Here is a 9938-nt window from a genome sequence, read left to right on the forward strand (position 1 = left end):
GATGTAATGGCACCAAGGGTATCATAAACAGGTATAGGTCAGTTAGGGGCAGAATTTTTAAAGAATTCCTTAACTTCCCCATGGATGAATAGACATTCATCCTCAGCAGCAGTGGAGACGTAGCTTTGTAGTGCATCTGAGAACCATAGCTGTTGAAAACCTCACTCCTCGTGAACACTGGAAGCCAGACTTGGATGATTTTTAAACTGCCACTTTACCAGGAGATTAAGTTCTATGGGAAGTTCTTCATAAAGTAAATGAGAGAGCAAAGGCACGTACCAGTTTACCTTGTGTTAGTGTTACTGAAACAAGATCTGAAGCTTCTGAAGGATTGGGAGTAACCAAAAGTCCAGTCGTCGTCGATGTGATCAGGGGATTCTCAGCACATTTGGCAACTTAGGTAGAATTTGAAGTAGTTAACATTTAAGGAGTGTACAGAACCTTCTGACTTGAAAGGGCTGAAGCTTCTGAGAGTCTGTTCCCACTATTTTCAAGCTGTTTGTGAATTCTGAACATTTACTTTCTTGAAAGAATATTTTATGTCTCACTCTACTTGGTTTCTTCCCTAATTTAAGAAACTTTGCATCGTTACACCCAAAGGTTGGGCATGTTACTTAAAACTGGGGCTGAGCTCCTGAATGGCCAGGCAATGTAGGTGTGTTTGAGATCTAAAAAGAGCTTGATGTGGGAAAGAACTGTGTGTGTTATCTCAGGAATGAGTGAAAATAGTAACCAGTCATGTTAATATAGTGTACAACAGTAGCAGCTGTGTTTACAGTTTGAAAGTAATGTTTATATTGAATTAAAGAATAAGTATTTAAGTCTTCACCAAGCAATGAACAGGAAATTAGAATTTTGCCTCATCAGGGATGATGTAATCTTATGTCATACTATTTACTCTCACTGCTTACAGTGTTTTAGTGCAGAATGTTGATATTCTGCTATACCTACTTGTTCCTTGAGCCTCAGTGCAGAGGAAGGCTCGATGGCATTACTGCCATGCTTTCTCCTGCATGACACCGATCTGTCACTTTTTATTTTCCTGATAGCCTCTGGAGGGGCCTTTCTTGGCTTTCTTTAGTTTTAGAAAACTGTATGCATGTTTGCTCCTGGAATCCTCTTACTACACTGAATGAAATGGATTAGTAAAGACAGCTTGCTGATTAATGCATAGCTGCCTACTACTGCTCACAGAAAAGTGCTCAGATTTGAAGAGAACGTGGTGTAATGAAGGATGAAGGGAAGAATTGCTGGGTACTACATTTTTTTAAGTCTATCTATACAGTGGCAATACTGTAAATTTCAATTTCTACAGCATTGTTCATTCTTCAGTCGCCTCAGTGTTTTGTGTAGTGTGTGAAAGAGCTAGCATTAGAGTCAGAAGCTATTTGTGCATCAAAACACATTGCACAGACATGAAATAATTGTGCTTGTGCCAGTTATTTGATATTAATGCTGAGGTAACTGAATCAGAGAACTGAATGGAAGATTCTAGCTAAAAGGGCTGAAAAAGATTGAAAAATCCAGGAATTCTTTACAAGATTGTGAACATATTAAGCTTCTGCAGTTAGGTAGTATTACTGTAATAGTGAATATACATGAAGTATAAATGTGCAAAAATCTTGTCTGATGATATACTTTGTAAATCAGTTGTGAAATGTTACCACCTTTGTACCAGAAGGTAGCAGCACAAAGAATTAAGCTCCAGATAGCATTAATGGAAGAGTATGAGAAGTTTGGCTAATATCATCAGAGAAATACTGTTTGAAAAGGCACCGTGGGCTCTTTTATGACTATGCAGAACAAATAGCTTCTTGTTTTCAACTGAACCTCTTGATTCCTCTATTTTAGGAGCAGGAAAGTCATGTAACATTTTCTGTTGAACTCCATGAGAAGAATTATTCCCAAATGTGGACAGTAGGGCAGTAGAGAATTTCCTGAAGGTCTGCCTTGCAGAAAAAACTGATGTGCACAACCAGATAGAGAAGGACAAGTTTGTTCTGCAGTTGTAAGTGCTTACAGACATGTTTTTGATCCACATACATGTGACTGGGGTAAGGAAGTGAATTTTGACTGTTGTGACCACGCATTGGTGCCAGTGCACTGACTTATATTCCAGGAAGAAAGGGACTATGCACTTTTGTCTTTTTGAGACCAATTCTTTTCCAGATCTGATATGTGCAGTACACTAAAACCAGGCTGAACTAGAGGTATGCCTGGAATCCCTAGGGTTTCTTTATTAGCTGAGAGGTAACTTGGCATTCACTTGTATCTGGCAGGGAGCTAACAAAATAAACAATGGAGAGACACAAGTTCTGCCTTTGCAGGCACTAACTTATGTTCTGCTGGAATGCTGCCATGGGCTTCAGTGGGAACAGTAATTGGTCATGCGACTGGGGGAACACTACCAAGCAAGGAAATGCATTATTAATGGGACAGAGTTTGAGAAGTGGTAGATAAGATAAAGACACTAAGTCACTTTCTTGGTGTGGGCTTTGTCTTTTCCTACTTAAAGAAGTATCACCGTGGCTTCAGAAATTTTCTGTGAGCCTGAACATTCTAATATGAAGTTCAGCATTTGAAAACATGCCAGATACTCTGCTGTCCCAACCAAACATGCAATTACTAATTTGTGGTTACAGAGTTGTTCTGCAAAGAGAGGGAGTGGAGTTAAGTGAACACGTACAGTACTGAGAAGCATTAATAATAAAAAAAGCCATGCCATTCCAGGTGTGAGCTGGAGATGGCAAACAGAGCAGGAAGAGTGTGGGAGCTGGACTTTAAAATAATAGGTAACAAACGTACACAATGTTGTTTGAAGCTTCAGGCAATGGCATTGCTGGAAATGAGTTCTCAGTGAGCATAAACAGAAGCGTGCTATGTGGGGAAGAGGGTCTGAGCAAATGTAATTCCATCTCAGAGGAGTTCTTGAGACTGGGAAGGCATGCAGAAGAAGAATTAAGAGATGCCTAGATCATTGCAGGAGAGGTTGAAAGGGCTTTTCACCTGATTGGGAATCACCTATTCAGATAACAGCATCTTTGTGGTTTGGGCAAGGTGCAGCTGAGAACATTTGAGCCTTACTGTGACTTGTACAACACTGATGGTTTCTATTTTATTCTCCCCTTCAGTCACAACTAACCCCAGCAACTTTGTATGGCACATACTACTGAACTGTACAACTTTGGGGCTGCTGAGGAGCTTAGTTCAGTTGGTGGGAGAAATCTTATTACCAGGTAGGAAAACATGTGGTTTGTTCTGTGTCTTAGATAAGGGAGGGCTATAACAATAACATCTCTTACCAGAAATGTCCATGTCTGCAGTCAGGAAATAGACAGACAAAATATTTGCAGATGGAGTTAAAACCAATTAATGACCTGCTGTATAACTGAGGAAAAAAAAATGGTTCAGTTATCTAAGTTTGCTGACACTTTCAAAACAAAATGATGACTAAATAGTAATGCATAATGCAAAGAATGAGTGGTGCACCAAGATGAATAGGATTTAGTCGCTGTTTATCACAGTTAAGCCATAGCCTGAATGCTGTAATGCTGATTACTTAAATTCATTGTGCAGACAGTATAATCTAGCAGTTAGCAATGTGCCTGTGAGAAGGAAGAAATTGTTTCTGTCATTTTAAACTGAACCGTAGTCACAGTGATTGATGAAATTATCCTTTCTCTTATTTTACAGATTAAAAAAAAATTGTAAGTCTTGTCTGAAGCAAAGTTACAAAGCCCACTGAATTCTAACATTGTACTGTCTAAAATATTTGGAAGAACTGTGAAATTCACCACCACCAATGAACTCCTTTTCTACCTCCAGTTTTTCAGTAGTGTTGTGGCAGTTAACCTGAAGTTAACATTTCTCAAACTGAAAATGCTTATTATTATGCTTATGATATATTGCTTCTGATAATAGTAATAATAATAATTATTATTCCTGTAGATTCTTAGCTCTTCGAGAGCTTTCTGTTTGCTGGATCCAGATGATCACACAGCTCATTCCATGGTAAATGCTCTCCCAAAGTTTTCCAGCCTACTACCATCAGATGAATAAAAGTATTTAGTGCCTTTCAGCTGCCAGCCATGGAACACCTTCTTTAGCAAAGGCAGGGAGTGTTGTTTGCCAGACGTGGAAGCTAAGGCACAGAAAGTTCAAAAGATTTTTTCACCCTCAATTTCTGAATTTTTTTGCTTAGTCAAGATGCTTTAGAACACATTCGTAATTGTTTGAAAATATTGAGAAGGCATGTTTACATATGAGAAATACTTGTGGATTTTCAGCCTAGCAAGAAGAGCAGATCCTAACAAATAAGGTCTACAATGCATATGCTGTTGTCTGCTGAAGTGGATCAGCATTTTTTATATACATGCAGATGGGTTACAGTGATTGCTTTTAACCTTTCAAGCAGTTTTTGATAGAACTAGACAGTAGGAACTATAAGTGTCAGATGCAAAGGATAGGTAGTAATGAGTCTTCAGAAATAATGCTAGGTGAAAGGACTGGAATAATTTGGCCATTGCACACCTGTTGGAACCTTTTCGTGTCAGTGGTACAAAATTTCACCTTCTGTTCATAGGTGGTGTACTTTCCCTTCCATCTGCCTCAACCAGTTCCCTCTGAGTCATGCACATTCTTCTTCACACTCTTAGCAAGAAATTAGAATGGGAAAGCATAAAGTGCAGGAGTAAATCAGCTTCCTATCTGGCAGCTCTACTCACCAGCAGCTGGTTATGCACAAGTAGCACTCTTTGTTCACTGGTGGCTTTTTAAAAAACTTTTTAGATAGTGTTTGCTGTGTGTACAATGAACATAAGGAATAGAATCACATGAGAAAGTGAATTTTTTTAAGTCCTCTTTTTCATAAAAGCCACAACCATGACTTATTTGTGCTGTTTGAAAACTGCCTGTGAGGAGACAGAGACGTGAAAAGCTGTAGTGGATATGACATGGCTGTGATAATGAGAATGATTTGATATGCTCAATACAGACTTGCCTTGGAGTAAATCACCATAGAAATCCAGCTTGCTTTCAGTACTTAAGGAAAGTCCTGAAATCTTGTTTTGCTTTGTAGCAAGCCCATAGGGTAGCATTTTCAAGAGGTCAGAGGAGACAGATTGCAGAACTAAGGCTGTACTGCTGAAAATGCTCAGGAATTGTCAATTTTAAAGAACTGTAGCCATAATTTATTCTCTCTTGCTGTCGTCACTCCAAAGGGAAGGAGAAAAAATGAATTGGTTTATCTGTTGTCACAGCAGCACGGGAGGCATTAACTTCTGGAAAGCAAAAGGCAGATATAACCTTAAATGCTCCTATTCACTGAAGTAAGGAAACAGCAAGATATCAGCTGTGCATTATTTAGCATCGAAAATCTCTGGTACTTCTAATGAGAAAGGAGGGAAAATACTCTCAGAATAAACACACTCTTAATTCTGGCAGTAAACAAAACAACTGCAGATCAAAGACCCACAGCGAGAAGAAAGAACACTTGAGATAACAACCTATTAATAAATAACCTGAGGCAGCCACTAAAATGATGAAAAAATTAAAAAACTTTAAAAAAATCAACCCCTCCCCCAACTCACTATTAGAAAAACAGGAAAAGAGGTATTTTGAAGCAGATTTCTTTACTGATGCTGCCACCCCTGATATCAGTGTATCTTTTTTCTTGATTAGTACATGTGCTCAATGGTCATGGATTATCCATTTGTTTCTGTATATCCCATTGGTGTTACAGATAATGCTGGTCTCAGTGAGAGAAGTGCTACCAATTTACTGCTTCGTACTTCCCTGCTACATTATTTTTCTATCTTTGTTCATGTTTTGAACATCTGAGCTGTGATCCATCTGTTACAGAGATGTTTATTCTTAGTCCAAGACGGAATTTCAGATTTGTGTTTCTTGGTTACCATTTTCCTTCATCCAAGATGTATGTATTTGGACATATGATACTAAGACATCCTGCAATTTTAAGTAGAGCAACTTGAAAAAAAAAGTTCTGTCCTCTGAAATATGCCTCTGAACACAGCTCAGCTGTATGTCACAGCTTACTGGCATTTATTTCAGTGGATCTGTTCCTGCAATAAGTCATCCTTACTCTATCATCTGTATGTTCCATATACCAAATATATTCATTGTAAATATACAATACATGGGAGACTGATTGTCTCGCTTGCTCTAGTGAAGTGGTATCTTAAAGCTGCCAAAGTCAATGCTCAGGCTGATTACTGAAGTAGGGCTTTTTGCCCCTGTTCTCTTGTTTGCTATGAGTCTCTTAGATTCACTTGTTTGTATGAATCATTGCAACTGGTTGTGGCTGGTCCTTCACCCATCTTACTGCTGTAATCCCAGCAAAGCTTGTTGATCAGAAGTCATGCCATACCCTTAGGCTCAATTCTCTCTGATTTCCATCCTACTCAAAGGGAAGTCAAAAGGCAGTGCTCTTACGCATTTGCAAGGCATGAATGAATATTTACAGTATTTCCTCTAAGTATTCAGTCTTACCTCCTGGGTACAGGCTTCTCTCTTCTGATTGCTCATTGTTTTGTCCTTAACATAGCTAAACCATTCCTGTTCTGTACATCTAATCTCCAGCTCCAAAAAGCCTCACAATAATGAAAGTGTACGTATGCTGTCTATGTTTTGCGGCAAGAACATCCACCAAAACATTGCTCCATGCTGGCACAGTGCAGTTCCTCCACATGCAGAAGGCACTGCTGAGGTGAAGTACTACAGAGGAGCAAAGCATGAGTCTGACACATGGACAGTAAGTCATGTTTGTGAGCACCAGTGCAGCCTATACAAAGAGACAGATCGCACAGTTGCAAGGTATAATGAGAGAGAAGGAATGGGGGGAATGTCTAATGTATGCTGAGCGGGTCCATGTAATAAAAAGACAATCCTTTGAAATCACACTGATAATGCTGATACGGGAGGTTAGAGAGACCTGTGAATTTCAGACTTATTGGTGTATTCCAAAACCTGAAGTAACTGCATCATACAGTGTAAGGACTGTATACATTCTTCTACGCTGAGCTGCTTCCAGTTTTTATCAGTCCTTTGTTGCTTCAGATTATAGTTCTCATATCCTAATGGCTGATTCCCAGACATTCCCTTTTCAACAGCCTTTTTGAAATTCCCTGGAGCCTGAGGTCAGCCAGAGTTGTATAGTCTGCTAACACCAGAAACCTTTGTAGCTTTCTTCTTTCCCTCTGAGATTTGGCTTTATGTTTGGTTTCAGGCTTTCACCAGTGATACAGCTCCCTGTATAATGCTAATCCAGAAACAGCCTTACATTTTGCCCCCTCCTTTTCCTCTGGCTATTCCATTTGAGTTGATAGTGATCACTAATGGCTTAGCCTATTGCTTGTGCTGCAGTTAGCCTCCATCAGAAGTCCTGCCTCGACAGCAACACTCCATTGGATAACCGGGGGTGACACTCACTGGCAGTGTAACACCGCTGGGGATTGGATTAGCCAGGCATGCAGAAAAGCAAAAGTGCTTGTCTAGCCTAATAAAAATACAACTTGGAGATGGAAATAGGGCTCAGCTCACCAATCCCAGTATACTCTTCTCTTCAAAATCTTTCCCTGCATAGGTATTGGTCATAGAATTTGTTTTCATGTTATTCTTAAAAGTAAGAAAGAGGGTAGAAGAGCTTTGTTTGGATCGGCGTAGCTGATCTTCCTCAATCAGGGTATGGTGCACTCTGCATTTCTTGCAGGTGGAGGTTTGGAGAACACATTCTAAACAGGGCCGTGGTCCCAGCTGTTAGTATGAAAAGATAAAAGACTGCTCTGGGCTGGTCTATTCTGTGAGGAGTGGCTCAAGCATATGTTGCACTGCAACAAATGAGAGGCAGGGTTTACAGCCAGGGAAAAGGACTGAAGCCATTGCTTATTGATTAGAACTAGTTTCTGTCCAAGAGCTTTTCCATAAAGCTTGGGACTCTTCTATAGCTATTTAAGAGGCTTTCATTTACCCAAACTGTTCTTCTCTCACATTAAAAAGAAAATGAAAAAAAAGTCATGGATGCACAGAGCTTGGGAAATTCAGTTTAGGAGCTGACGAACCAGTTCAAGGTCAGTGTCAGGTGAATTTAATGCAAGAGAATAAAATTACACAAACCAATTTAATTTATTCTTCAACCCACTTTACAGTAAACAGACAGTGTCAGTAGGGTCCTGGAACTTAGTTATCCCTCTCTAAAAACTTCCAACCCCTTCCCTGAGGACCCACCTAAACCCTCTCTGAACACATCCTGCAATCCTGTCAGAGCCAATTGGCTTACCAACAAACAAGAGGAAGCCCAGTGTGCCACCTCGTTATCATTATGTTTTCAGGGAAACCAGGATGACTAAATCCTTCCATGAGATACTAAACTTGGAAAGTTAATTTATTTTTAACTCCTGGTGTAGATAAATACCACACTTTTCTCCATGTGTGCTGATTTCTGTGGCGCATGCACTGACGTTTACATAAACAGTACAGTTCTGACTCTACGAGGTGGAGAATAACCTTCATCAAGAGAACTCAAATCTGCTGATGGTCAGGTAAGTGACCTCAGTGAAACATTAAGGGCATTAATCTCCTTCAGGAGATAAGAATAAATAAATAAATAAAAAGAAACCCAAACTTCCCCAGTACCCCCTATGGCACACTTATAATTTAAAATGAACTTGTGAGAATGAATTGACAGAGATGCTTCAACTCATGGTCTTGAGTACTCTGAGAAAACTTAGTGGAGAAATCCTTTTTTCTGCAGATGAGCAGTTAATGAAATTGATAGATTTCCTATTTATCTTGAACTTGAACTTATTGGCCATTCCTTCTCAGTTTGTTACTTCTCAGGACTGAAGGTCCTTTGTGACCCGCTGTATGGAACCTGCTTTAGCAGAAGGCTGGGCTTGAAGATCTCCAGGACTCCCTTCCAACCCCTGCAATTCTGTGATGTTTTTTTCCTAACAAATCAGTGGTGTAGCATGAGAAACTGAAATTGTGAGTTTAAACAAGGTGGTGTATTCAGAGCAATTGCTTTCCTCTTTCCCATCTCTGATTGCTGAAGGGAAAGAGCCCTAATCGATCAGAGCCATTTATCTCAATCAATATATGTTCCTTCACTCTCCACAGTTGCAGCATTCTGCATGAATAGTTCCCATCCAGTAAATTTCCTTGCAGCCAAATAGGAAGCCTCAGCTTCATGCTCAGTATTGAGTTGATCTCCATTCCTTACTAATTGCTTGTATGTTTCATTCAGTAAGAATGGGCTGTGAACCAGTTGCATGCATACATGCATGGGGAGAGGAGCAGGTACCCTGGGGGGTCCTGGGGAGACTCTAGGGCATGCTGGAAGCCTCTTGGGCAACACGGAAGACACATGAGAGCTCTGGGAGTCTTGTAGGGAACCTTACAGCACACTGAGCAGCTCTGGGTGTGCTCTGGACTGCTCCAGAGTACACTGATGGGTCCTGGGAGCCCACTAGGGCACACTGGGTAGAATCTAGGAGAGCCTAGAGGATGCCTAGGGAACTCTGAGAGTACTCCAGTGTGCCCTAGGATACAGTGGGAGGTCCTGAGAGCACTCTAGGACGCGATTGGATACCTTTAGGATACTCTATAGCAAACTGAGATACTCTGGGTGCACTCCAGCATGCCCTAGAGTACAGCGATGGGTCCTGGAAGTACACGAGAGCACACCGGAAAGCATCCAGGGCACACCAGAGTACTCCCAGTGCTCTCACGTGTCCTCTGCGGTGCCCTAGAGTACACTGGGATGTCCTAGGAATACTCTAGGGCACACTGGGAAGCCAAGAGGGCATAGGTGTCCAATCGTTAGTCTTGCCTGAGCCACACTGAGTAAAGAGGAACCGTCTTGGGCCGTATATACATAAGGTGTTCCAGAAGTAATGCTTTCTTTTTATTCCCATGGAAATTAC

The sequence above is a fragment of the Tympanuchus pallidicinctus genome, unplaced genomic scaffold, assembly GCF_026119805.1.
Source record: "Tympanuchus pallidicinctus isolate F22 unplaced genomic scaffold, pur_lepc_1.0 scaffold1, whole genome shotgun sequence".
NCBI classification, from domain to species: domain Eukaryota; kingdom Metazoa; phylum Chordata; class Aves; order Galliformes; family Phasianidae; genus Tympanuchus; species Tympanuchus pallidicinctus.